Source organism: Thunnus thynnus, chromosome 7, assembly GCF_963924715.1.
Source record: "Thunnus thynnus chromosome 7, fThuThy2.1, whole genome shotgun sequence".
Taxonomy (NCBI): Eukaryota; Metazoa; Chordata; class Actinopteri; order Scombriformes; family Scombridae; genus Thunnus; species Thunnus thynnus.
The window spans coordinates 30,596,294-30,618,458 of NC_089523.1; the positions used below are offsets into that span (position 1 = coordinate 30,596,294).

The 22,165-nt window shown below is 48.5% G+C and overlaps 47 non-coding genes across 47 annotated transcripts; 32 read left to right on the forward strand and 15 right to left on the reverse strand.

Moving 5' to 3' along the window:
- Positions 1–43: 43 nt before the first annotated feature.
- On the forward strand, positions 44–117 carry trnai-aau (transfer RNA isoleucine (anticodon AAU)). The gene has a single exon. It is a non-coding gene; the product is annotated as a tRNA-Ile (tRNA).
- A 116-nt stretch (positions 118–233) lies between these two features.
- trnar-ucg (transfer RNA arginine (anticodon UCG)) lies at positions 234–306 on the forward strand. The gene has a single exon. It is a non-coding gene; the product is annotated as a tRNA-Arg (tRNA).
- An 818-nt stretch (positions 307–1,124) lies between these two features.
- Positions 1,125–1,197, reverse strand: trnaa-agc (transfer RNA alanine (anticodon AGC)). Its single transcript has one exon. It is a non-coding gene; the product is annotated as a tRNA-Ala (tRNA).
- Positions 1,198–1,309: 112 nt separating this feature from the next.
- trnai-aau (transfer RNA isoleucine (anticodon AAU)) lies at positions 1,310–1,383 on the forward strand. Its single transcript has one exon. It is a non-coding gene; the product is annotated as a tRNA-Ile (tRNA).
- A 220-nt stretch (positions 1,384–1,603) lies between these two features.
- Positions 1,604–1,676, forward strand: trnar-ucg (transfer RNA arginine (anticodon UCG)). Its single transcript has one exon. It is a non-coding gene; the product is annotated as a tRNA-Arg (tRNA).
- Positions 1,677–2,584: 908 nt separating this feature from the next.
- On the reverse strand, positions 2,585–2,657 carry trnaa-agc (transfer RNA alanine (anticodon AGC)). The gene has a single exon. It is a non-coding gene; the product is annotated as a tRNA-Ala (tRNA).
- Positions 2,658–2,769: 112 nt separating this feature from the next.
- Positions 2,770–2,843, forward strand: trnai-aau (transfer RNA isoleucine (anticodon AAU)). The gene has a single exon. It is a non-coding gene; the product is annotated as a tRNA-Ile (tRNA).
- A 116-nt stretch (positions 2,844–2,959) lies between these two features.
- Positions 2,960–3,032, forward strand: trnar-ucg (transfer RNA arginine (anticodon UCG)). Its single transcript has one exon. It is a non-coding gene; the product is annotated as a tRNA-Arg (tRNA).
- Positions 3,033–3,850: 818 nt separating this feature from the next.
- On the reverse strand, positions 3,851–3,923 carry trnaa-agc (transfer RNA alanine (anticodon AGC)). Its single transcript has one exon. It is a non-coding gene; the product is annotated as a tRNA-Ala (tRNA).
- A 109-nt stretch (positions 3,924–4,032) lies between these two features.
- Positions 4,033–4,106, forward strand: trnai-aau (transfer RNA isoleucine (anticodon AAU)). Its single transcript has one exon. It is a non-coding gene; the product is annotated as a tRNA-Ile (tRNA).
- A 224-nt stretch (positions 4,107–4,330) lies between these two features.
- Positions 4,331–4,403, forward strand: trnar-ucg (transfer RNA arginine (anticodon UCG)). Its single transcript has one exon. It is a non-coding gene; the product is annotated as a tRNA-Arg (tRNA).
- Positions 4,404–5,307: 904 nt separating this feature from the next.
- Positions 5,308–5,380, reverse strand: trnaa-agc (transfer RNA alanine (anticodon AGC)). Its single transcript has one exon. It is a non-coding gene; the product is annotated as a tRNA-Ala (tRNA).
- A 112-nt stretch (positions 5,381–5,492) lies between these two features.
- Positions 5,493–5,566, forward strand: trnai-aau (transfer RNA isoleucine (anticodon AAU)). Its single transcript has one exon. It is a non-coding gene; the product is annotated as a tRNA-Ile (tRNA).
- A 116-nt stretch (positions 5,567–5,682) lies between these two features.
- trnar-ucg (transfer RNA arginine (anticodon UCG)) lies at positions 5,683–5,755 on the forward strand. Its single transcript has one exon. It is a non-coding gene; the product is annotated as a tRNA-Arg (tRNA).
- Positions 5,756–6,573: 818 nt separating this feature from the next.
- trnaa-agc (transfer RNA alanine (anticodon AGC)) lies at positions 6,574–6,646 on the reverse strand. Its single transcript has one exon. It is a non-coding gene; the product is annotated as a tRNA-Ala (tRNA).
- A 112-nt stretch (positions 6,647–6,758) lies between these two features.
- trnai-aau (transfer RNA isoleucine (anticodon AAU)) lies at positions 6,759–6,832 on the forward strand. Its single transcript has one exon. It is a non-coding gene; the product is annotated as a tRNA-Ile (tRNA).
- A 220-nt stretch (positions 6,833–7,052) lies between these two features.
- trnar-ucg (transfer RNA arginine (anticodon UCG)) lies at positions 7,053–7,125 on the forward strand. Its single transcript has one exon. It is a non-coding gene; the product is annotated as a tRNA-Arg (tRNA).
- Positions 7,126–8,033: 908 nt separating this feature from the next.
- trnaa-agc (transfer RNA alanine (anticodon AGC)) lies at positions 8,034–8,106 on the reverse strand. The gene has a single exon. It is a non-coding gene; the product is annotated as a tRNA-Ala (tRNA).
- A 112-nt stretch (positions 8,107–8,218) lies between these two features.
- trnai-aau (transfer RNA isoleucine (anticodon AAU)) lies at positions 8,219–8,292 on the forward strand. Its single transcript has one exon. It is a non-coding gene; the product is annotated as a tRNA-Ile (tRNA).
- A 116-nt stretch (positions 8,293–8,408) lies between these two features.
- trnar-ucg (transfer RNA arginine (anticodon UCG)) lies at positions 8,409–8,481 on the forward strand. Its single transcript has one exon. It is a non-coding gene; the product is annotated as a tRNA-Arg (tRNA).
- Positions 8,482–9,299: 818 nt separating this feature from the next.
- trnaa-agc (transfer RNA alanine (anticodon AGC)) lies at positions 9,300–9,372 on the reverse strand. Its single transcript has one exon. It is a non-coding gene; the product is annotated as a tRNA-Ala (tRNA).
- Positions 9,373–9,481: 109 nt separating this feature from the next.
- On the forward strand, positions 9,482–9,555 carry trnai-aau (transfer RNA isoleucine (anticodon AAU)). Its single transcript has one exon. It is a non-coding gene; the product is annotated as a tRNA-Ile (tRNA).
- Positions 9,556–9,779: 224 nt separating this feature from the next.
- trnar-ucg (transfer RNA arginine (anticodon UCG)) lies at positions 9,780–9,852 on the forward strand. The gene has a single exon. It is a non-coding gene; the product is annotated as a tRNA-Arg (tRNA).
- A 904-nt stretch (positions 9,853–10,756) lies between these two features.
- trnaa-agc (transfer RNA alanine (anticodon AGC)) lies at positions 10,757–10,829 on the reverse strand. Its single transcript has one exon. It is a non-coding gene; the product is annotated as a tRNA-Ala (tRNA).
- A 112-nt stretch (positions 10,830–10,941) lies between these two features.
- Positions 10,942–11,015, forward strand: trnai-aau (transfer RNA isoleucine (anticodon AAU)). Its single transcript has one exon. It is a non-coding gene; the product is annotated as a tRNA-Ile (tRNA).
- Positions 11,016–11,131: 116 nt separating this feature from the next.
- Positions 11,132–11,204, forward strand: trnar-ucg (transfer RNA arginine (anticodon UCG)). Its single transcript has one exon. It is a non-coding gene; the product is annotated as a tRNA-Arg (tRNA).
- An 817-nt stretch (positions 11,205–12,021) lies between these two features.
- On the reverse strand, positions 12,022–12,094 carry trnaa-agc (transfer RNA alanine (anticodon AGC)). Its single transcript has one exon. It is a non-coding gene; the product is annotated as a tRNA-Ala (tRNA).
- A 109-nt stretch (positions 12,095–12,203) lies between these two features.
- trnai-aau (transfer RNA isoleucine (anticodon AAU)) lies at positions 12,204–12,277 on the forward strand. Its single transcript has one exon. It is a non-coding gene; the product is annotated as a tRNA-Ile (tRNA).
- Positions 12,278–12,501: 224 nt separating this feature from the next.
- Positions 12,502–12,574, forward strand: trnar-ucg (transfer RNA arginine (anticodon UCG)). The gene has a single exon. It is a non-coding gene; the product is annotated as a tRNA-Arg (tRNA).
- Positions 12,575–13,478: 904 nt separating this feature from the next.
- Positions 13,479–13,551, reverse strand: trnaa-agc (transfer RNA alanine (anticodon AGC)). Its single transcript has one exon. It is a non-coding gene; the product is annotated as a tRNA-Ala (tRNA).
- A 112-nt stretch (positions 13,552–13,663) lies between these two features.
- trnai-aau (transfer RNA isoleucine (anticodon AAU)) lies at positions 13,664–13,737 on the forward strand. The gene has a single exon. It is a non-coding gene; the product is annotated as a tRNA-Ile (tRNA).
- Positions 13,738–13,961: 224 nt separating this feature from the next.
- trnar-ucg (transfer RNA arginine (anticodon UCG)) lies at positions 13,962–14,034 on the forward strand. The gene has a single exon. It is a non-coding gene; the product is annotated as a tRNA-Arg (tRNA).
- A 904-nt stretch (positions 14,035–14,938) lies between these two features.
- Positions 14,939–15,011, reverse strand: trnaa-agc (transfer RNA alanine (anticodon AGC)). Its single transcript has one exon. It is a non-coding gene; the product is annotated as a tRNA-Ala (tRNA).
- A 112-nt stretch (positions 15,012–15,123) lies between these two features.
- On the forward strand, positions 15,124–15,197 carry trnai-aau (transfer RNA isoleucine (anticodon AAU)). The gene has a single exon. It is a non-coding gene; the product is annotated as a tRNA-Ile (tRNA).
- A 224-nt stretch (positions 15,198–15,421) lies between these two features.
- On the forward strand, positions 15,422–15,494 carry trnar-ucg (transfer RNA arginine (anticodon UCG)). Its single transcript has one exon. It is a non-coding gene; the product is annotated as a tRNA-Arg (tRNA).
- Positions 15,495–16,398: 904 nt separating this feature from the next.
- Positions 16,399–16,471, reverse strand: trnaa-agc (transfer RNA alanine (anticodon AGC)). The gene has a single exon. It is a non-coding gene; the product is annotated as a tRNA-Ala (tRNA).
- A 112-nt stretch (positions 16,472–16,583) lies between these two features.
- Positions 16,584–16,657, forward strand: trnai-aau (transfer RNA isoleucine (anticodon AAU)). The gene has a single exon. It is a non-coding gene; the product is annotated as a tRNA-Ile (tRNA).
- Positions 16,658–16,881: 224 nt separating this feature from the next.
- On the forward strand, positions 16,882–16,954 carry trnar-ucg (transfer RNA arginine (anticodon UCG)). Its single transcript has one exon. It is a non-coding gene; the product is annotated as a tRNA-Arg (tRNA).
- An 895-nt stretch (positions 16,955–17,849) lies between these two features.
- On the reverse strand, positions 17,850–17,922 carry trnaa-agc (transfer RNA alanine (anticodon AGC)). The gene has a single exon. It is a non-coding gene; the product is annotated as a tRNA-Ala (tRNA).
- Positions 17,923–18,034: 112 nt separating this feature from the next.
- On the forward strand, positions 18,035–18,108 carry trnai-aau (transfer RNA isoleucine (anticodon AAU)). The gene has a single exon. It is a non-coding gene; the product is annotated as a tRNA-Ile (tRNA).
- A 224-nt stretch (positions 18,109–18,332) lies between these two features.
- Positions 18,333–18,405, forward strand: trnar-ucg (transfer RNA arginine (anticodon UCG)). Its single transcript has one exon. It is a non-coding gene; the product is annotated as a tRNA-Arg (tRNA).
- An 892-nt stretch (positions 18,406–19,297) lies between these two features.
- trnaa-agc (transfer RNA alanine (anticodon AGC)) lies at positions 19,298–19,370 on the reverse strand. The gene has a single exon. It is a non-coding gene; the product is annotated as a tRNA-Ala (tRNA).
- Positions 19,371–19,482: 112 nt separating this feature from the next.
- Positions 19,483–19,556, forward strand: trnai-aau (transfer RNA isoleucine (anticodon AAU)). The gene has a single exon. It is a non-coding gene; the product is annotated as a tRNA-Ile (tRNA).
- Positions 19,557–19,780: 224 nt separating this feature from the next.
- Positions 19,781–19,853, forward strand: trnar-ucg (transfer RNA arginine (anticodon UCG)). The gene has a single exon. It is a non-coding gene; the product is annotated as a tRNA-Arg (tRNA).
- A 902-nt stretch (positions 19,854–20,755) lies between these two features.
- Positions 20,756–20,828, reverse strand: trnaa-agc (transfer RNA alanine (anticodon AGC)). The gene has a single exon. It is a non-coding gene; the product is annotated as a tRNA-Ala (tRNA).
- Positions 20,829–20,940: 112 nt separating this feature from the next.
- trnai-aau (transfer RNA isoleucine (anticodon AAU)) lies at positions 20,941–21,014 on the forward strand. The gene has a single exon. It is a non-coding gene; the product is annotated as a tRNA-Ile (tRNA).
- Positions 21,015–21,238: 224 nt separating this feature from the next.
- Positions 21,239–21,311, forward strand: trnar-ucg (transfer RNA arginine (anticodon UCG)). Its single transcript has one exon. It is a non-coding gene; the product is annotated as a tRNA-Arg (tRNA).
- The last annotated feature ends 854 nt before the right edge of the window (positions 21,312–22,165 follow it).

A 22,165-nucleotide genomic window follows, 5' to 3' on the forward strand; every position in this document is an offset into this window, starting at 1 on the left:
TTGTATAAGGGACGTGGTTGTAAGAGGACTCTCAGCAGCAGCAGGCCAGTTAGCTCAGCTGGTTAGAGCGTGGTGCTAATAACGCCAAGGTCACAGGTTCGATCCCTGTACTGGCCAGGAACTGTTGTTGTAGCAGCATGAAGGCGAAGGCTTCACGTCCAAAGTCCAGCTCCTTCTTACTCTAGACTACTACCAACGTAGCCCCGTTGAAATGTACTCGTCCCTGTCCACGTGACCACGTGGCCTAAAGGACAAGGCGTCTGACTTCGGATCAGAAGATTGAGGGTTCGAATCCCTTCGTGGTTGGATGCCCCCACTTCTGTCGGATTCCCGTATGTGTCTGTTGAGTAAAGAAAATCCCCATGAGAGGCTGTGAACATTGGACATCTAGCAATGCGACGTGGCTGACTATGGGTCAAAACTACTAGCGGTCACAGAGATGCAGGAGATTACAAAAGGTGTGTGGTGAAAGCTTTAGGAACTTAGAGGAAATATGTGTTGGATGTGCTGGAGGAATCCTGCTTTACGTCAGTTCCTTCGAATCAAGGCATTGTGTGTTTCCTGCCATGAAGATTTGGATGCACAGCGTTGACTTCACGATGCTGCGACATTGACTTTCAGGGCAAAGACCCATTTTACACCAAAGAAGAAACGGGAATGGAGAATGCGGGCGTCGATCCCGCTGCCTCTCACATGCAAAGCGAGCGCTCTACCATTTGAGCTAATTCCCCTCTGGAGGTGCCACCTGGGGAAGTATTCACCAGGTGCTGAAGATTTCCAATGAAGTTAGTGACTGGTTTTCCCCATTGACATACTGTATGTCTCGTGCAGTATTTTCCTGAGAAGTTCTTGGCCACGCCCGTGGGCTCAGAGGACTAAAGCGTAGAGTTAGGTTCACCAACTGTGAGCATTCAAAGTTTTCAACCAGATGATTATGAAAAGGCAAAAGCTGCCTGAGAACAGAAGGTAAATGTCCTCCAGAAGGTCAGGCATAGTTATGTTCCTCATCAAGAAAGTATCGTGGTGACACAACACAATATCCTTTTGTAATGGCGTGATTGTGGGACATCAGCCTCCAAACAAAAAGCAGTGGATGCTGTCTGGCTCCACAGAAAAGAAGGTAATGGAGAATGCGGGCATCGATCCCGCTACCTCTCGCATGCTAAGCGAGCGCTCTACCATTTGAGCTAATTCCCCTCTTAAAGACGATTACGAGAGAGGTGCCAACAGCTCGCAAAATACTCGAAAGCAATTGCTTCCCTGTCTTTGTATAAGGGACGTGGTTGTAAGAGGACTCTCAGCAGCAGCAGGCCAGTTAGCTCAGCTGGTTAGAGAGTGGTGCTAATAACGCCAAGGTCACAGGTTCGATCCCTGTACTGGCCAGGAACTGTTGTTGTAAAGGCACAAGTCCTTGCGCCGCCTACAGATGGAAAGAAAGTTGATGTAAACCTCCCACTGTTCCCAAGCCATGGGTTGACCAACAGCGCCACATTGTCTCACACGTGTATCCCATGAAGGCGAAGGCTTCACGTCCAAAGTCCAGCTCCTTCTTACTCTAGACTACTACGTAGCCCCGTTGAAATGTACTCGTCCCTGTCCACGTGACCACGTGGCCTAAAGGACAAGGCGTCTGACTTCGGATCAGAAGATTGAGGGTTCGAATCCCTTCGTGGTTGGATGCCCCCACTTCTGTCGGATTCCCGTATGTGTCTGTTGAGTAAAGAAAATCCCCATGAGAGGCTGTGAACATTGGACATCAAGCAATGCGACGTGGCTGACTATGGGTCAAAACTACTAGCGGTCACAGAGATGCAGGAGATTACAAAAGGTGTGTGGTGAAAGCTTTAGGAACTTAAGAGGAAATATGTGTTCTCTGTCATCAACATTTGTGTCAGAGGGTGTCCCCGTAAGAATTCGGCACCCTTGCTCTGCTTATTATGAGCACAATCGGCAGGAGTAACGCTCTGGAGGAATCCTGCTTTACGTCAGTTCCTTCGAATCAAGGCATTGTGTGTTTCCTGCCATGAAGATTTGGATGCACAGCGTTGACTTCACGATGCTGCGACATTGACTTTCAGGGCAAAGACCCATTTTACACCAAAGAAGAAACGGGAATGGAGAATGCGGGCGTCGATCCCGCTGCCTCTCACATGCAAAGCGAGCGCTCTACCATTTGAGCTAATTCCCCTCTGGAGGTGCCACCTGGGGAAGTATTCACGTATTCAGTATTCAGATTTCCAATGAAGTTAGTGACTGGTTTTCCCCATTGACATACTGTATGTCTCGTGCAGTATTTTCCTGAGAAGTTCTTGGCCACGCCCGTGGGCTCAGAGGACTAAAGCGTAGAGTTAGGTTCACCAACTGTGAGCATTCAAAGTTTTCAACCAGATGATTATGAAAAGGCAAAAGCTGCCTGAGAACAGAAGGTAAATGTCCTCCAGAAGGTCAGGCATAGTTATGTTCCTCATCAAGAAAGTATCGTGGTGACACAACACAATATCCTTTTGTAATGGCGTGATTGTGGGACATCAGCCTCCAAACAAAAAGCAGTGGATGCTGTCTGGCTCCACAGAAAAGAAGGTAATGGAGAATGCGGGCATCGATCCCGCTACCTCTCGCATGCTAAGCGAGCGCTCTACCATTTGAGCTAATTCCCCTCTTAAAGACGATTACGAGAGAGGTGCCAACAGCTCGCAAAATACTCGAAAGCAATTGCTTCCCTGTCTTTGTATAAGGGACGTGGTTGTAAGAGGACTCTCAGCAGCAGCAGGCCAGTTAGCTCAGCTGGTTAGAGCGTGGTGCTAATAACGCCAAGGTCACAGGTTCGATCCCTGTACTGGCCAGGAACTGTTGTTGTAGCAGCATGAAGGCGAAGGCTTCACGTCCAAAGTCCAGCTCCTTCTTACTCTAGACTACTACCAACGTAGCCCCGTTGAAATGTACTCGTCCCTGTCCATGTGACCACGTGGCCTAAAGGACAAGGCGTCTGACTTCGGATCAGAAGATTGAGGGTTCGAATCCCTTCGTGGTTGGATGCCCCCACTTCTGTCGGATTCCCGTATGTGTCTGTTGAGTAAAGAAAATCCCCATGAGAGGCTGTGAACATTGGACATCAAGCAATGCGATGTGGCTGACTATGGGTCAAAACTACTAGCGGTCACAGAGATGCAGGAGATTACAAAAGGTGTGTGGTGAAAGCTTTAGGAACTTAGAGGAAATATGTGTTGGATGTGCTGGAGGAATCCTGCTTTACGTCAGTTCCTTCGAATCAAGGCATTGTGTGTTTCCTGCCATGAAGATTTGGATGCACAGCGTTGACTTCACGATGCTGCGACATTGACTTTCAGGGCAAAGACCCATTTTACACCAAAGAAGAAACGGGAATGGAGAATGCGGGCGTCGATCCCGCTGCCTCTCACATGCAAAGCGAGCGCTCTACCATTTGAGCTAATTCCCCTCTGGAGGTGCCACCTGGGGAAGTATTCACCAGGTGCTGAAGATTTCCAATGAAGTTAGTGACTGGTTTTCCCCATTGACATACTGTATGTCTCGTGCAGTATTTTCCTGAGAAGTTCTTGGCCACGCCCGTGGGCTCAGAGGACTAAAGCGTAGAGTTAGGTTCACCAACTGTGAGCATTCAAAGTTTTCAACCAGATGATTATGAAAAGGCAAAAGCTGCCTGAGAACAGAAGGTAAATGTCCTCCAGAAGGTCAGGCATAGTTATGTTCCTCATCAAGAAAGTATCGTGGTGACACAACACAATATCCTTTTGTAATGGCGTGATTGTGGGACATCAGCCTCCAAACAAAAAGCAGTGGATGCTGTCTGGCTCCACAGAAAAGAAGGTAATGGAGAATGCGGGCATCGATCCCGCTACCTCTCGCATGCTAAGCGAGCGCTCTACCATTTGAGCTAATTCCCCTCTTAAAGACGATTACGAGAGAGGTGCCAACAGCTCGCAAAATACTCGAAAGCAATTGCTTCCCTGTCTTTGTATAAGGGACGTGGTTGTAAGATGACACTCAGCAGCAGGCCAGTTAGCTCAGCTGGTTAGAGCGTGGTGCTAATAACGCCAAGGTCACAGGTTCGATCCCTGTACTGGCCAGGAACTGTTGTTGTAAAGGCACAAGTCCTTGTGCCGCCTACAGATGGAAAGAAAGTTGATGTAAACCTCCCCCGGTCCACAAGCCATGGGTTGACCAACAGTGCCACATTGTCTCACACGTGTATCCCATGAAGGCGAAAGCTTCACGTCCAAAGTCCAGCTCCTTCTTACTCTAGACTACTACCAGCATAGCCCCGTTGAAATGTACTCGTCCCTGTCCACGTGACCACGTGGCCTAAAGGACAAGGCGTCTGACTTCGGATCAGAAGATTGAGGGTTCGAATCCCTTCGTGGTTGGATGCCCCCACTTCTGTCGGATTCCCGTATGTGTCTGTTGAGTAAAGAAAATCCCCATGAGAGGCTGTGAACATTGGACATCAAGCAATGCGACGTGGCTGACTATGGGTCAAAACTACTAGCGGTCACAGAGATGCAGGAGATTACAAAAGGTGTGTGGTGAAAGCTTTAGGAACTTAGAGGAAATATGTGTTCTCTGTCATCAACATTTGTGTCAGAGGGTGTCCCCGTAAGAATTCGGCACCCTTGCTCTGCTTATTATGAGCACAATCGGCAGGAGTAACGCTCTGGAGGAATCCTGCTTTACGTCAGTTCCTTCGAATCAAGGCATTGTGTGTTTCCTGCCATGAAGATTTGGATGCACAGCGTTGACTTCACGATGCTGCGACATTGACTTTCAGGGCAAAGACCCATTTTACACCAAAGAAGAAACGGGAATGGAGAATGCGGGCGTCGATCCCGCTGCCTCTCACATGCAAAGCGAGCGCTCTACCATTTGAGCTAATTCCCCTCTGGAGGTGCCACCTGGGGAAGTATTCACCAGGTGCTGAAGATTTCCAATGAAGTTAGTGACTGGTTTTCCCCATTGACATACTGTATGTCTCGTGCAGTATTTTCCTGAGAAGTTCTTGGCCACGCCCATGGGCTCAGAGGACTAAAGCGTAGAGTTAGGTTCACCAACTGTGAGCATTCAAAGTTTTCAACCAGATGATTATGAAAAGGCAAAAGCTGCCTGAGAACAGAAGGTAAATGTCCTCCAGAAGGTCAGGCATAGTTATGTTCCTCATCAAGAAAGTATCGTGGTGACACAACACAATATCCTTTTGTAATGGCGTGATTGTGGGACATCAGCCTCCAAACAAAAAGCAGTGGATGCTGTCTGGCTCCACAGAAAAGAAGGTAATGGAGAATGCGGGCATCGATCCCGCTACCTCTCGCATGCTAAGCGAGCGCTCTACCATTTGAGCTAATTCCCCTCTTAAAGACGATTACGAGAGAGGTGCCAACAGCTCGCAAAATACTCGAAAGCAATTGCTTCCCTGTCTTTGTATAAGGGACGTGGTTGTAAGAGGACTCTCAGCAGCAGCAGGCCAGTTAGCTCAGCTGGTTAGAGCGTGGTGCTAATAACGCCAAGGTCACAGGTTCGATCCCTGTACTGGCCAGGAACTGTTGTTGTAGCAGCATGAAGGCGAAGGCTTCACGTCCAAAGTCCAGCTCCTTCTTACTCTAGACTACTACCAACGTAGCCCCGTTGAAATGTACTCGTCCCTGTCCATGTGACCACGTGGCCTAAAGGACAAGGCGTCTGACTTCGGATCAGAAGATTGAGGGTTCGAATCCCTTCGTGGTTGGATGCCCCCACTTCTGTCGGATTCCCGTATGTGTCTGTTGAGTAAAGAAAATCCCCATGAGAGGCTGTGAACATTGGACATCAAGCAATGCGACGTGGCTGACTATGGGTCAAAACTACTAGCGGTCACAGAGATGCAGGAGATTACAAAAGGTGTGTGGTGAAAGCTTTAGGAACTTAGAGGAAATATGTGTTGGATGTGCTGGAGGAATCCTGCTTTACGTCAGTTCCTTCGAATCAAGGCATTGTGTGTTTCCTGCCATGAAGATTTGGATGCACAGCGTTGACTTCACGATGCTGCGACATTGACTTTCAGGGCAAAGACCCATTTTACACCAAAGAAGAAACGGGAATGGAGAATGCGGGCGTCGATCCCGCTGCCTCTCACATGCAAAGCGAGCGCTCTACCATTTGAGCTAATTCCCCTCTGGAGGTGCCACCTGGGGAAGTATTCACCAGGTGCTGAAGATTTCCAATGAAGTTAGTGACTGGTTTTCCCCATTGACATACTGTATGTCTCGTGCAGTATTTTCCTGAGAAGTTCTTGGCCACGCCCGTGGGCTCAGAGGACTAAAGCGTAGAGTTAGGTTCACCAACTGTGAGCATTCAAAGTTTTCAACCAGATGATTATGAAAAGGCAAAAGCTGCCTGAGAACAGAAGGTAAATGTCCTCCAGAAGGTCAGGCATAGTTATGTTCCTCATCAAGAAAGTATCGTGGTGACACAACACAATATCCTTTTGTAATGGCGTGATTGTGGGACATCAGCCTCCAAACAAAAAGCAGTGGATGCTGTCTGGCTCCACAGAAAAGAAGGTAATGGAGAATGCGGGCATCGATCCCGCTACCTCTCGCATGCTAAGCGAGCGCTCTACCATTTGAGCTAATTCCCCTCTTAAAGACGATTACGAGAGAGGTGCCAACAGCTCGCAAAATACTCGAAAGCAATTGCTTCCCTGTCTTTGTATAAGGGACGTGGTTGTAAGAGGACTCTCAGCAGCAGCAGGCCAGTTAGCTCAGCTGGTTAGAGAGTGGTGCTAATAACGCCAAGGTCACAGGTTCGATCCCTGTACTGGCCAGGAACTGTTGTTGTAAAGGCACAAGTCCTTGCGCCGCCTACAGATGGAAAGAAAGTTGATGTAAACCTCCCACTGTTCCCAAGCCATGGGTTGACCAACAGCGCCACATTGTCTCACACGTGTATCCCATGAAGGCGAAGGCTTCACGTCCAAAGTCCAGCTCCTTTTTACTCTAGACTACTACGTAGCCCCGTTGAAATGTACTCGTCCCTGTCCACGTGACCACGTGGCCTAAAGGACAAGGCGTCTGACTTCGGATCAGAAGATTGAGGGTTCGAATCCCTTCGTGGTTGGATGCCCCCACTTCTGTCGGATTCCCGTATGTGTCTGTTGAGTAAAGAAAATCCCCATGAGAGGCTGTGAACATTGGACATCAAGCAATGCGATGTGGCTGACTATGGGTCAAAACTACTAGCGGTCACAGAGATGCAGGAGATTACAAAAGGTGTGTGGTGAAAGCTTTAGGAACTTAAGAGGAAATATGTGTTCTCTGTCATCAACATTTGTGTCAGAGGGTGTCCCCGTAAGAATTCGGCACCCTTGCTCTGCTTATTATGAGCACAATCGGCAGGAGTAACGCTCTGGAGGAATCCTGCTTTACGTCAGTTCCTTCGAATCAAGGCATTGTGTGTTTCCTGCCATGAAGATTTGGATGCACAGCGTTGACTTCACGATGCTGCGACATTGACTTTCAGGGCAAAGACCCATTTTACACCAAAGAAGAAACGGGAATGGAGAATGCGGGCGTCGATCCCGCTGCCTCTCACATGCAAAGCGAGCGCTCTACCATTTGAGCTAATTCCCCTCTGGAGGTGCCACCTGGGGAAGTATTCACGTATTCAGTATTCAGATTTCCAATGAAGTTAGTGACTGGTTTTCCCCATTGACATACTGTATGTCTCGTGCAGTATTTTCCTGAGAAGTTCTTGGCCACGCCCGTGGGCTCAGAGGACTAAAGCGTAGAGTTAGGTTCACCAACTGTGAGCATTCAAAGTTTTCAACCAGATGATTATGAAAAGGCAAAAGCTGCCTGAGAACAGAAGGTAAATGTCCTCCAGAAGGTCAGGCATAGTTATGTTCCTCATCAAGAAAGTATCGTGGTGACACAACACAATATCCTTTTGTAATGGCGTGATTGTGGGACATCAGCCTCCAAACAAAAAGCAGTGGATGCTGTCTGGCTCCACAGAAAAGAAGGTAATGGAGAATGCGGGCATCGATCCCGCTACCTCTCGCATGCTAAGCGAGCGCTCTACCATTTGAGCTAATTCCCCTCTTAAAGACGATTACGAGAGAGGTGCCAACAGCTCGCAAAATACTCGAAAGCAATTGCTTCCCTGTCTTTGTATAAGGGACGTGGTTGTAAGAGGACTCTCAGCAGCAGCAGGCCAGTTAGCTCAGCTGGTTAGAGCGTGGTGCTAATAACGCCAAGGTCACAGGTTCGATCCCTGTACTGGCCAGGAACTGTTGTTGTAGCAGCATGAAGGCGAAGGCTTCACGTCCAAAGTCCAGCTCCTTCTTACTCTAGACTACTACCAACGTAGCCCCGTTGAAATGTACTCGTCCCTGTCCATGTGACCACGTGGCCTAAAGGACAAGGCGTCTGACTTCGGATCAGAAGATTGAGGGTTCGAATCCCTTCGTGGTTGGATGCCCCCACTTCTGTCGGATTCCCGTATGTGTCTGTTGAGTAAAGAAAATCCCCATGAGAGGCTGTGAACATTGGACATCAAGCAATGCGACGTGGCTGACTATGGGTCAAAACTACTAGCGGTCACAGAGATGCAGGAGATTACAAAAGGTGTGTGGTGAAAGCTTTAGGAACTTAGAGGAAATATGTGTTGGATGTGCTGGAGGAATCCTGCTTTACGTCAGTTCCTTCGAATCAAGGCATTGTGTGTTTCCTGCCATGAAGATTTGGATGCACAGCGTTGACTTCACGATGCTGCGACATTGACTTTCAGGGCAAAGACCCATTTTACACCAAAGAAGAAACGGGAATGGAGAATGCGGGCGTCGATCCCGCTGCCTCTCACATGCAAAGCGAGCGCTCTACCATTTGAGCTAATTCCCCTCTGGAGGTGCCACCTGGGGAAGTATTCACCAGGTGCTGAAGATTTCCAATGAAGTTAGTGACTGGTTTTCCCCATTGACATACTGTATGTCTCGTGCAGTATTTTCCTGAGAAGTTCTTGGCCACGCCCGTGGGCTCAGAGGACTAAAGCGTAGAGTTAGGTTCACCAACTGTGAGCATTCAAAGTTTTCAACCAGATGATTATGAAAAGGCAAAAGCTGCCTGAGAACAGAAGGTAAATGTCCTCCAGAAGGTCAGGCATAGTTATGTTCCTCATCAAGAAAGTATCGTGGTGACACAACACAATATCCTTTTGTAATGGCGTGATTGTGGGACATCAGCCTCCAAACAAAAAGCAGTGGATGCTGTCTGGCTCCACAGAAAAGAAGGTAATGGAGAATGCGGGCATCGATCCCGCTACCTCTCGCATGCTAAGCGAGCGCTCTACCATTTGAGCTAATTCCCCTCTTAAAGACGATTACGAGAGAGGTGCCAACAGCTCGCAAAATACTCGAAAGCAATTGCTTCCCTGTCTTTGTATAAGGGACGTGGTTGTAAGATGACACTCAGCAGCAGGCCAGTTAGCTCAGCTGGTTAGAGCGTGGTGCTAATAACGCCAAGGTCACAGGTTCGATCCCTGTACTGGCCAGGAACTGTTGTTGTAAAGGCACAAGTCCTTGTGCCGCCTACAGATGGAAAGAAAGTTGATGTAAACCTCCCCCGGTCCACAAGCCATGGGTTGACCAACAGTGCCACATTGTCTCACACGTGTATCCCATGAAGGCGAAAGCTTCACGTCCAAAGTCCAGCTCCTTCTTACTCTAGACTACTACCAGCATAGCCCCGTTGAAATGTACTCGTCCCTGTCCACGTGACCACGTGGCCTAAAGGACAAGGCGTCTGACTTCGGATCAGAAGATTGAGGGTTCGAATCCCTTCGTGGTTGGATGCCCCCACTTCTGTCGGATTCCCGTATGTGTCTGTTGAGTAAAGAAAATCCCCATGAGAGGCTGTGAACATTGGACATCAAGCAATGCGACGTGGCTGACTATGGGTCAAAACTACTAGCGGTCACAGAGATGCAGGAGATTACAAAAGGTGTGTGGTGAAAGCTTTAGGAACTTAGAGGAAATATGTGTTCTCTGTCATCAACATTTGTGTCAGAGGGTGTCCCCGTAAGAATTCGGCACCCTTGCTCTGCTTATTATGAGCACAATCGGCAGGAGTAACGCTCTGGAGGAATCCTGCTTTACGTCAGTTCCTTCGAATCAAGGCATTGTGTGTTTCCTGCCATGAAGATTTGGATGCACAGCGTTGACTTCACGATGCTGCGACATTGACTTTCAGGGCAAAGACCCATTTTACACCAAAGAAGAAACGGGAATGGAGAATGCGGGCGTCGATCCCGCTGCCTCTCACATGCAAAGCGAGCGCTCTACCATTTGAGCTAATTCCCCTCTGGAGGTGCCACCTGGGGAAGTATTCACCAGGTGCTGAAGATTTCCAATGAAGTTAGTGACTGGTTTTCCCCATTGACATACTGTATGTCTCGTGCAGTATTTTCCTGAGAAGTTCTTGGCCACGCCCGTGGGCTCAGAGGACTAAAGCGTAGAGTTAGGTTCACCAACTGTGAGCATTCAAAGTTTTCAACCAGATGATTATGAAAAGGCAAAAGCTGCCTGAGAACAGAAGGTAAATGTCCTCCAGAAGGTCAGGCATAGTTATGTTCCTCATCAAGAAAGTATCGTGGTGACACAACACAATATCCTTTTGTAATGGCGTGATTGTGGGACATCAGCCTCCAAACAAAAAGCAGTGGATGCTGTCTGGCTCCACAGAAAAGAAGGTAATGGAGAATGCGGGCATCGATCCCGCTACCTCTCGCATGCTAAGCGAGCGCTCTACCATTTGAGCTAATTCCCCTCTTAAAGACGATTACGAGAGAGGTGCCAACAGCTCGCAAAATACTCGAAAGCAATTGCTTCCCTGTCTTTGTATAAGGGACGTGGTTGTAAGAGGACTCTCAGCAGCAGCAGGCCAGTTAGCTCAGCTGGTTAGAGCGTGGTGCTAATAACGCCAAGGTCACAGGTTCGATCCCTGTACTGGCCAGGAACTGTTGTTGTAGCAGCATGAAGGCGAAGGCTTCACGTCCAAAGTCCAGCTCCTTCTTACTCTAGACTACTACCAACGTAGCCCCGTTGAAATGTACTCGTCCCTGTCCACGTGACCACGTGGCCTAAAGGACAAGGCGTCTGACTTCGGATCAGAAGATTGAGGGTTCGAATCCCTTCGTGGTTGGATGCCCCCACTTCTGTCGGATTCCCGTATGTGTCTGTTGAGTAAAGAAAATCCCCATGAGAGGCTGTGAACATTGGACATCTAGCAATGCGATGTGGCTGACTATGGGTCAAAACTACTAGCGGTCACAGAGATGCAGGAGATTACAAAAGGTGTGTGGTGAAAGCTTTAGGAACTTAGAGGAAATATGTGTTGGATGTGCTGGAGGAATCCTGCTTTACGTCAGTTCCTTCGAATCAAGGCATTGTGTGTTTCCTGCCATGAAGATTTGGATGCACAGCGTTGACTTCACGATGCTGCGACATTGACTTTCAGGGCAAAGACCCATTTTACACCAAAGAAGAAACGGGAATGGAGAATGCGGGCGTCGATCCCGCTGCCTCTCACATGCAAAGCGAGCGCTCTACCATTTGAGCTAATTCCCCTCTGGAGGTGCCACCTGGGGAAGTATTCACCAGGTGCTGAAGATTTCCAATGAAGTTAGTGACTGGTTTTCCCCATTGACATACTGTATGTCTCGTGCAGTATTTTCCTGAGAAGTTCTTGGCCACGCCCGTGGGCTCAGAGGACTAAAGCGTAGAGTTAGGTTCACCAACTGTGAGCATTCAAAGTTTTCAACCAGATGATTATGAAAAGGCAAAGCTGCCTGAGAACAGAAGGTAAATGTCCTCCAGAAGGTCAGGCATAGTTATGTTCCTCATCAAGAAAGTATCGTGGTGACACAACACAATATCCTTTTGTAATGGCGTGATTGTGGGACATCAGCCTCCAAACAAAAAGCAGTGGATGCTGTCTGGCTCCACAGAAAAGAAGGTAATGGAGAATGCGGGCATCGATCCCGCTACCTCTCGCATGCTAAGCGAGCGCTCTACCATTTGAGCTAATTCCCCTCTTAAAGACGATTACGAGAGAGGTGCCAACAGCTCGCAAAATACTCGAAAGCAATTGCTTCCCTGTCTTTGTATAAGGGACGTGGTTGTAAGATGACTCTCAGCAGCAGGCCAGTTAGCTCAGCTGGTTAGAGCGTGGTGCTAATAACGCCAAGGTCACAGGTTCGATCCCTGTACTGGCCAGGAACTGTTGTTGTAAAGGCACAAGTCCTTGTGCCGCCTACAGATGGAAAGAAAGTTGATGTAAACCTCCCCCGGTCCACAAGCCATGGGTTGACCAACAGTGCCACATTGTCTCACACGTGTATCCCATGAAGGCGAAAGCTTCACGTCCAAAGTCCAGCTCCTTCTTACTCTAGACTACTACCAGCATAGCCCCGTTGAAATGTACTCGTCCCTGTCCACGTGACCACGTGGCCTAAAGGACAAGGCGTCTGACTTCGGATCAGAAGATTGAGGGTTCGAATCCCTTCGTGGTTGGATGCCCCCACTTCTGTCGGATTCCCGTATGTGTCTGTTGAGTAAAGAAAATCCCCATGAGAGGCTGTGAACATTGGACATCAAGCAATGCGACGTGGCTGACTATGGGTCAAAACTACTAGCGGTCACAGAGATGCAGGAGATTACAAAAGGTGTGTGGTGAAAGCTTTAGGAACTTAGAGGAAATATGTGTTCTCTGTCATCAACATTTGTGTCAGAGGGTGTCCCCGTAAGAATTCGGCACCCTTGCTCTGCTTATTATGAGCACAATCGGCAGGAGTAACGCTCTGGAGGAATCCTGCTTTACGTCAGTTCCTTCGAATCAAGGCATTGTGTGTTTCCTGCCATGAAGATTTGGATGCACAGCGTTGACTTCACGATGCTGCGACATTGACTTTCAGGGCAAAGACCCATTTTACACCAAAGAAGAAACGGGAATGGAGAATGCGGGCGTCGATCCCGCTGCCTCTCACATGCAAAGCGAGCGCTCTACCATTTGAGCTAATTCCCCTCTGGAGGTGCCACCTGGGGAAGTATTCACCAGGTGCTGAAGATTTCCAATGAAGTTAGTGACTGGTTTTCCCCATTGACATACTGTATGTCTCGTGCAGTATTTTCCTGAGAAGTTCTTGGCCACGCCCGTGGGCTCAGAGGACTAAAGCGTAGAGTTAGGTTCACCAACTGTGAGCATTCAAAGTTTTCAACCAGATGATTATGAAAAGGCAAAAGCTGCCTGAGAACAGAAGGTAAATGTCCTCCAGAAGGTCAGGCATAGATATGTTCCTCATCAAGAAAGTATCGTGGTGACACAACACAATATCCTTTTGTAATGGCGTGATTGTGGGACATCAGCCTCCAAACAAAAAGCAGTGGATGCTGTCTGGCTCCACAGAAAAGAAGGTAATGGAGAATGCGGGCATCGATCCCGCTACCTCTCGCATGCTAAGCGAGCGCTCTACCATTTGAGCTAATTCCCCTCTTAAAGACGATTACGAGAGAGGTGCCAACAGCTCGCAAAATACTCGAAAGCAATTGCTTCCCTGTCTTTGTATAAGGGACGTGGTTGTAAGAGGACTCTCAGCAGCAGCAGGCCAGTTAGCTCAGCTGGTTAGAGCGTGGTGCTAATAACGCCAAGGTCACAGGTTCGATCCCTGTACTGGCCAGGAACTGTTGTTGTAAAGGCACAAGTCCTTGCGCCGCCTACAGATGGAAAGAAAGTTGATGTAAACCTCCCACTGTTCCCAAGCCATGGGTTGACCAACAGCGCCACATTGTCTCACACGTGTATCCCATGAAGGCGAAGGCTTCACGTCCAAAGTCCAGCTCCTTCTTACTCTAGACTACTACCAACGTAGCCCCGTTGAAATGTACTCGTCCCTGTCCACGTGACCACGTGGCCTAAAGGACAAGGCGTCTGACTTCGGATCAGAAGATTGAGGGTTCGAATCCCTTCGTGGTTGGATGCCCCCACTTCTGTCGGATTCCCGTATGTGTCTGTTGAGTAAAGAAAATCCCCATGAGAGGCTGTGAACATTGGACATCAAGCAATGCGACGTGGCTGACTATGGGTCAAAACTACTAGCGGTCACAGAGATGCAGGAGATTACAAAAGGTGTGTGGTGAAAGCTTTAGGAACTTAGAGGAAATATGTGTTCTCTGTCATCAACATTTGTGTCAGAGGGTGTCCCCGTAAGAATTCGGCACCCTTGCTCTGCTTATTATGAGCACAATCGGCAGGAGTAACGCTCTGGAGGAATCCTGCTTTACGTCAGTTCCTTCGAATCAAGGCATTGTGTGTTTCCTGCCATGAAGATTTGGATGCACAGCGTTGACTTCACGATGCTGCGACATTGACTTTCAGGGCAAAGACCCATTTTACACCAAAGAAGAAACGGGAATGGAGAATGCGGGCGTCGATCCCGCTGCCTCTCACATGCAAAGCGAGCGCTCTACCATTTGAGCTAATTCCCCTCTGGAGGTGCCACCTGGGGAAGTATTCACCAGGTGCTGAAGATTTCCAATGAAGTTAGTGACTGGTTTTCCCCATTGACATACTGTATGTCTCGTGCAGTATTTTCCTGAGAAGTTCTTGGCCACGCCCGTGGGCTCAGAGGACTAAAGCGTAGAGTTAGGTTCACCAACTGTGAGCATTCAAAGTTTTCAACCAGATGATTATGAAAAGGCAAAAGCTGCCTGAGAACAGAAGGTAAATGTCCTCCAGAAGGTCAGGCATAGTTATGTTCCTCATCAAGAAAGTATCGTGGTGACACAACACAATATCCTTTTGTAATGGCGTGATTGTGGGACATCAGCCTCCAAACAAAAAGCAGTGGATGCTGTCTGGCTCCACAGAAAAGAAGGTAATGGAGAATGCGGGCATCGATCCCGCTACCTCTCGCATGCTAAGCGAGCGCTCTACCATTTGAGCTAATTCCCCTCTTAAAGATGATTACGAGAGAGGTGCCAACAGCTCGCAAAATACTCGAAAGCAATTGCTTCCCTGTCTTTGTATAAGGGACGTGGTTGTAAGAGGACTCTCAGCAGCAGCAGGCCAGTTAGCTCAGCTGGTTAGAGCGTGGTGCTAATAACGCCAAGGTCACAGGTTCGATCCCTGTACTGGCCAGGAACTGTTGTTGTAAAGGCACAAGTCCTTGCGCCGCCTACAGATGGAAAGAAAGTTGATGTAAACCTCCCACTGTTCCCAAGCCATGGGTTGACCAACAGCGCCACATTGTCTCACACGTGTATCCCATGAAGGCGAAGGCTTCACGTCCAAAGTCCAGCTCCTTCTTACTCTAGACTACTACCAACGTAGCCCCGTTGAAATGTACTCATCCCTGTCCACGTGACCACGTGGCCTAAAGGACAAGGCGTCTGACTTCGGATCAGAAGATTGAGGGTTCGAATCCCTTCGTGGTTGGATGCCCCCACTTCTGTCGGATTCCCGTATGTGTCTGTTGAGTAAAGAAAATCCCCATGAGAGGCTGTGAACATTGGACATCAAGCAATGCGACGTGGCTGACTATGGGTCAAAACTACTAGCGGTCACAGAGATGCAGGAGATTACAAAAGGTGTGTGGTGAAAGCTTTAGGAACTTAGAGGAAATATGTGTTCTCTGTCATCAACATTTGTGTCAGAGGGTGTCCCCGTAAGAATTCGGCACCCTTGCTCTGCTTATTATGAGCACAATCGGCAGGAGTAACGCTCTGGAGGAATCCTGCTTTACGTCAGTTCCTTCGAATCAAGGCATTGTGTGTTTCATGCCATGAAGATTTGGATGCACAGCGTTGACTTCACGATGCTGCGACATTGACTTTCAGGGCAAAGACCCATTTTACACCAAAGACGAAACGGGAATGGAGAATGCGGGCGTCGATCCCGCTGCCTCTCACATGCAAAGCGAGCGCTCTACCATTTGAGCTAATTCCCCTCTGGAGGTGCCACCTGGGGAAGTATTCACCAGGTGCTGAAGATTTCCAATGAAGTTAGTGACTGGTTTTCCCCATTGACATACTGTATGTCTCGTGCAGTATTTTCCTGAGAAGTTCTTGGCCACGCCCGTTGGCTCAGAGGACTAAAGCGTAGAGTTAGGTTCACCAACTGTGAGCATTCAAAGTTTTCAACCAGATGATTATGAAAAGGCAAAAGCTGCCTGAGAACAGAAGGTAAATGTCCTCCAGAAGGTCAGGCATAGTTATGTTCCTCATCAAGAAAGTATCGTGGTGACACAACACAATATCCTTTTGTAATGGCGTGATTGTGGGACATCAGCCTCCAAACAAAAAGCAGTGGATGCTGTCTGGCTCCACAGAAAAGAAGGTAATGGAGAATGCGGGCATCGATCCCGCTACCTCTCGCATGCTAAGCGAGCGCTCTACCATTTGAGCTAATTCCCCTCTTAAAGACGATTACGAGAGAGGTGCCAACAGCTCGCAAAATACTCGAAAGCAATTGCTTCCCTGTCTTTGTATAAGGGACGTGGTTGTAAGAGGACTCTCAGCAGCAGCAGGCCTGTTAGCTCAGCTGGTTAGAGCGTGGTGCTAATAACGCCAAGGTCACAGGTTCGATCCCTGTACTGGCCAGGAACTGTTGTTGTAAAGGCACAAGTCCTTGCGCCGCCTACAGATGGAAAGAAAGTTGATGTAAACCTCCCACTGTTCCCAAGCCATGGGTTGACCAACAGCGCCACATTGTCTCACACGTGTATCCCATGAAGGCGAAGGCTTCACGTCCAAAGTCCAGCTCCTTCTTACTCTAGACTACTACCAACGTAGCCCCGTTGAAATGTACTCGTCCCTGTCCACGTGACCACGTGGCCTAAAGGACAAGGCGTCTGACTTCGGATCAGAAGATTGAGGGTTCGAATCCCTTCGTGGTTGGATGCCCCCACTTCTGTCGGATTCCCGTATGTGTCTGTTGAGTAAAGAAAATCCCCATGAGAGGCTGTGAACATTGGACATCAAGCAATGCGACGTGGCTGACTATGGGTCAAAACTACTAGCGGTCACAGAGATTACAAAAGGTGTGTGGTGAAAGCTTTAGGAACTTAGAGGAAATATGTGTTCTCTGTCATCAACATTTGTGTCAGAGGGTGTCCCCGTAAGAATTCGGCACCCTTGCTCTGCTTATTATGAGCACAATCGGCAGGAGTAACGCTCTGGAGGAATCCTGCTTTACATCAGTTCCTTCGAATCAAGGCATTGTGTGTTTCCTGCCATGAAGATTTGGATGCACAGCGTTGACTTCACGATGCTGCGACATTGACTTTCAGGGCAAAGACCCATTTTACACCAAAGAAGAAACGGGAATGGAGAATGCGGGCGTCGATCCCGCTGCCTCTCACATGCAAAGCGAGCGCTCTACCATTTGAGCTAATTCCCCTCTGGAGGTGCCACCTGGGGAAGTATTCACCAGGTGCTGAAGATTTCCAATGAAGTTAGTGACTGGTTTTCCCCATTGACATACTGTATGTCTCGTGCAGTATTTTCCTGAGAAGTTCTTGGCCACGCCCGTTGGCTCAGAGGACTAAAGCGTAGAGTTAGGTTCACCAACTGTGAGCATTCAAAGTTTTCAACCAGATGATTATGAAAAGGCAAAAGCTGCCTGAGAACAGAAGGTAAATGTCCTCCAGAAGGTCAGGCATAGTTATGTTCCTCATCAAGAAAGTATCGTGGTGACACAACACAATATCCTTTTGTAATGGCGTGATTGTGGGACATCAGCCTCCAAACAAAAAGCAGTGGATGCTGTCTGGCTCCACAGAAAAGAAGGTAATGGAGAATGCGGGCATCGATCCCGCTACCTCTCGCATGCTAAGCGAGCGCTCTACCATTTGAGCTAATTCCCCTCTTAAAGACGATTACGAGAGAGGTGCCAACAGCTCGCAAAATACTCGAAAGCAATTGCTTCCCTGTCTTTGTATAAGGGACGTGGTTGTAAGAGGACTCTCAGCAGCAGCAGGCCTGTTAGCTCAGCTGGTTAGAGCGTGGTGCTAATAACGCCAAGGTCACAGGTTCGATCCCTGTACTGGCCAGGAACTGTTGTTGTAAAGGCACAAGTCCTTGCGCCGCCTACAGATGGAAAGAAAGTTGATGTAAACCTCCCACTGTTCCCAAGCCATGGGTTGACCAACAGCGCCACATTGTCTCACACGTGTATCCCATGAAGGCGAAGGCTTCACGTCCAAAGTCCAGCTCCTTCTTACTCTAGACTACTACCAACGTAGCCCCGTTGAAATGTACTCGTCCCTGTCCACGTGACCACGTGGCCTAAAGGACAAGGCGTCTGACTTCGGATCAGAAGATTGAGGGTTCGAATCCCTTCGTGGTTGGATGCCCCCACTTCTGTCGGATTCCCGTATGTGTCTGTTGAGTAAAGAAAATCCCCATGAGAGGCTGTGAACATTGGACATCAAGCAATGCGACGTGGCTGACTATGGGTCAAAACTACTAGCGGTCACAGAGATTACAAAAGGTGTGTGGTGAAAGCTTTAGGAACTTAGAGGAAATATGTGTTCTCTGTCATCAACATTTGTGTCAGAGGGTGTCCCCGTAAGAATTCGGCACCCTTGCTCTGCTTATTATGAGCACAATCGGCAGGAGTAACGCTCTGGAGGAATCCTGCTTTACATCAGTTCCTTCGAATCAAGGCATTGTGTGTTTCCTGCCATGAAGATTTGGATGCACAGCGTTGACTTCACGATGCTGCGACATTGACTTTCAGGGCAAAGACCCATTTTACACCAAAGAAGAAACGGGAATGGAGAATGCGGGCGTCGATCCCGCTGCCTCTCACATGCAAAGCGAGCGCTCTACCATTTGAGCTAATTCCCCTCTGGAGGTGGCACCTCCAGAGGCGTATTCAGTATTCAGATTTCCAATGAAGTTAGTGACTGGTTTTCCCCATTGACATACTGTATGTCTCGTGCAGTATTTTCCTGAGAAGTTCTTGGCCACGCCCGTGGGCTCAGAGGACTAAAGCGTAGAGTTAGGTTCACCAACTGTGAGCATTCAAAGTTTTCAACCAGATGATTATGAAAAGGCAAAAGCTGCCTGAGAACAGAAGGTAAATGTCCTCCAGAAGGTCAGGCATAGTTATGTTCCTCATCAAGAAAGTATCGTGGTGACACAACACAATATCCTTTTGTAATAGCGTGATTGTGGGACATCAGCCTCCAAACAAAAAGCAGTGGATGCTGTCTGGCTCCACAGAAAAGAAGGTAATGGAGAATGCGGGCATCGATCCCGCTACCTCTCGCATGCTAAGCGAGCGCTCTACCATTTGAGCTAATTCCCCTCTTAAAGACGATTACGAGAGAGGTGCCAACAGCTCGCAAAATACTCGAAAGCAATTGCTTCCCTGTCTTTGTATAAGGGACGTGGTTGTAAGAGGACTCTCAGCAGCAGCAGGCCAGTTAGCTCAGCTGGTTAGAGCGTGGTGCTAATAACGCCAAGGTCACAGGTTCGATCCCTGTACTGGCCAGGAACTGTTGTTGTAAAGGCACAAGTCCTTGCGCCGCCTACAGATGGAAAGAAAGTTGATGTAAACCTCCCACTGTTCCCAAGCCATGGGTTGACCAACAGCGCCACATTGTCTCACACGTGTATCCCATGAAGGCGAAGGCTTCACGTCCAAAGTCCAGCTCCTTCTTACTCTAGACTACTACCAACGTAGCCCCGTTGAAATGTACTCGTCCCTGTCCACGTGACCACGTGGCCTAAAGGACAAGGCGTCTGACTTCGGATCAGAAGATTGAGGGTTCGAATCCCTTCGTGGTTGGATGCCCCCACTTCTGTCGGATTCCCGTATGTGTCTGTTGAGTAAAGAAAATCCCCATGAGAGGCTGTGAACATTGGACATCAAGCAATGCGACGTGGCTGACTATGGGTCAAAACTACTAGCGGTCACAGAGATGCAGGAGATTACAAAAGGTGTGTGGTGAAAGCTTTAGGAACTTAAGAGGAAATATGTGTTCTCTGTCATCAACATTTGTGTCAGAGGGTGTCCCCGTAAGAATTCGGCACCCTTGCTCTGCTTATTATGAGCACAATCGGCAGGAGTAACGCTCTGGAGGAATCCTGCTTTACATCAGTTCCTTCGAATCAAGGCATTGTGTGTTTCCTGCCATGAAGATTTGGATGCACAGCGTTGACTTCACGATGCTGCGACATTGACTTTCAGGGCAAAGACCCATTTTACACCAAAGAAGAAACGGGAATGGAGAATGCGGGCGTCGATCCCGCTGCCTCTCACATGCAAAGCGAGCGCTCTACCATTTGAGCTAATTCCCCTCTGGAGGTGGCACCTCCAGAGGCGTATTCAGTATTCAGATTTCCAATGAAGTTAGTGACTGGTTTTCCCCATTGACATACTGTATGTCTCGTGCAGTATTTTCCTGAGAAGTTCTTGGCCACGCCCGTGGGCTCAGAGGACTAAAGCGTAGAGTTAGGTTCACCAACTGTGAGCATTCAAAGTTTTCAACCAGATGATTATGAAAAGGCAAAAGCTGCCTGAGAACAGAAGGTAAATGTCCTCCAGAAGGTCAGGCATAGTTATGTTCCTCATCAAGAAAGTATCGTGGTGACACAACACAATATCCTTTTGTAATAGCGTGATTGTGGGACATCAGCCTCCAAACAAAAAGCAGTGGATGCTGTCTGGCTCCACAGAAAAGAAGGTAATGGAGAATGCGGGCATCGATCCCGCTACCTCTCGCATGCTAAGCGAGCGCTCTACCATTTGAGCTAATTCCCCTCTTAAAGACGATTACGAGAGAGGTGCCAACAGCTCGCAAAATACTCGAAAGCAATTGCTTCCCTGTCTTTGTATAAGGGACGTGGTTGTAAGAGGACTCTCAGCAGCAGCAGGCCAGTTAGCTCAGCTGGTTAGAGCGTGGTGCTAATAACGCCAAGGTCACAGGTTCGATCCCTGTACTGGCCAGGAACTGTTGTTGTAAAGGCACAAGTCCTTGCGCCGCCTACAGATGGAAAGAAAGTTGATGTAAACCTCCCACTGTTCCCAAGCCATGGGTTGACCAACAGCGCCACATTGTCTCACACGTGTATCCCATGAAGGCGAAGGCTTCACGTCCAAAGTCCAGCTCCTTCTTACTCTAGACTACTACCAACGTAGCCCCGTTGAAATGTACTCGTCCCTGTCCACGTGACCACGTGGCCTAAAGGACAAGGCGTCTGACTTCGGATCAGAAGATTGAGGGTTCGAATCCCTTCGTGGTTGGATGCCCCCACTTCTGTCGGATTCCCGTATGTGTCTGTTGAGTAAAGAAAATCCCCATGAGAGGCTGTGAACATTGGACATCAAGCAATGCGACGTGGCTGACTATGGGTCAAAACTACTAGCGGTCACAGAGATGCAGGAGATTACAAAAGGTGTGTGGTGAAAGCTTTAGGAACTTAAGAGGAAATATGTGTTCTCTGTCATCAACATTTGTGTCAGAGGGTGTCCCCGTAAGAATTCGGCACCCTTGCTCTGCTTATTATGAGCACAATCGGCAGGAGTAACGCTCTGGAGGAATCCTGCTTTACGTCAGTTCCTTCGAATCAAGGCATTGTGTGTTTCCTGCCATGAAGATTTGGATGCACAGCGTTGACTTCACGATGCTGCGACATTGACTTTAAGGGCAAAGACCCATTTTACACCAAAGAAGAAACGGGAATGGAGAATGCGGGCGTCGATCCCGCTGCCTCTCACATGCAAAGCGAGCGCTCTACCATTTGAGCTAATTCCCCTCTGGAGGTGCCACCTGGGGAAGTATTCACCAGGTGCTGAAGATTTCCAATGAAGTTAGTGACTGGTTTTCCCCATTGACATACTGTATGTCTCGTGCAGTATTTTCCTGAGAAGTTCTTGGCCACGCCCGTGGGCTCAGAGGACTAAAGCGTAGAGTTAGGTTCACCAACTGTGAGCATTCAAAGTTTTCAACCAGATGATTATGAAAAGGCAAAAGCTGCCTGAGAACAGAAGGTAAATGTCCTCCAGAAGGTCAGGCATAGTTATGTTCCTCATCAAGAAAGTATCGTGGTGACACAACACAATATCCTTTTGTAATGGCGTGATTGTGGGACATCAGC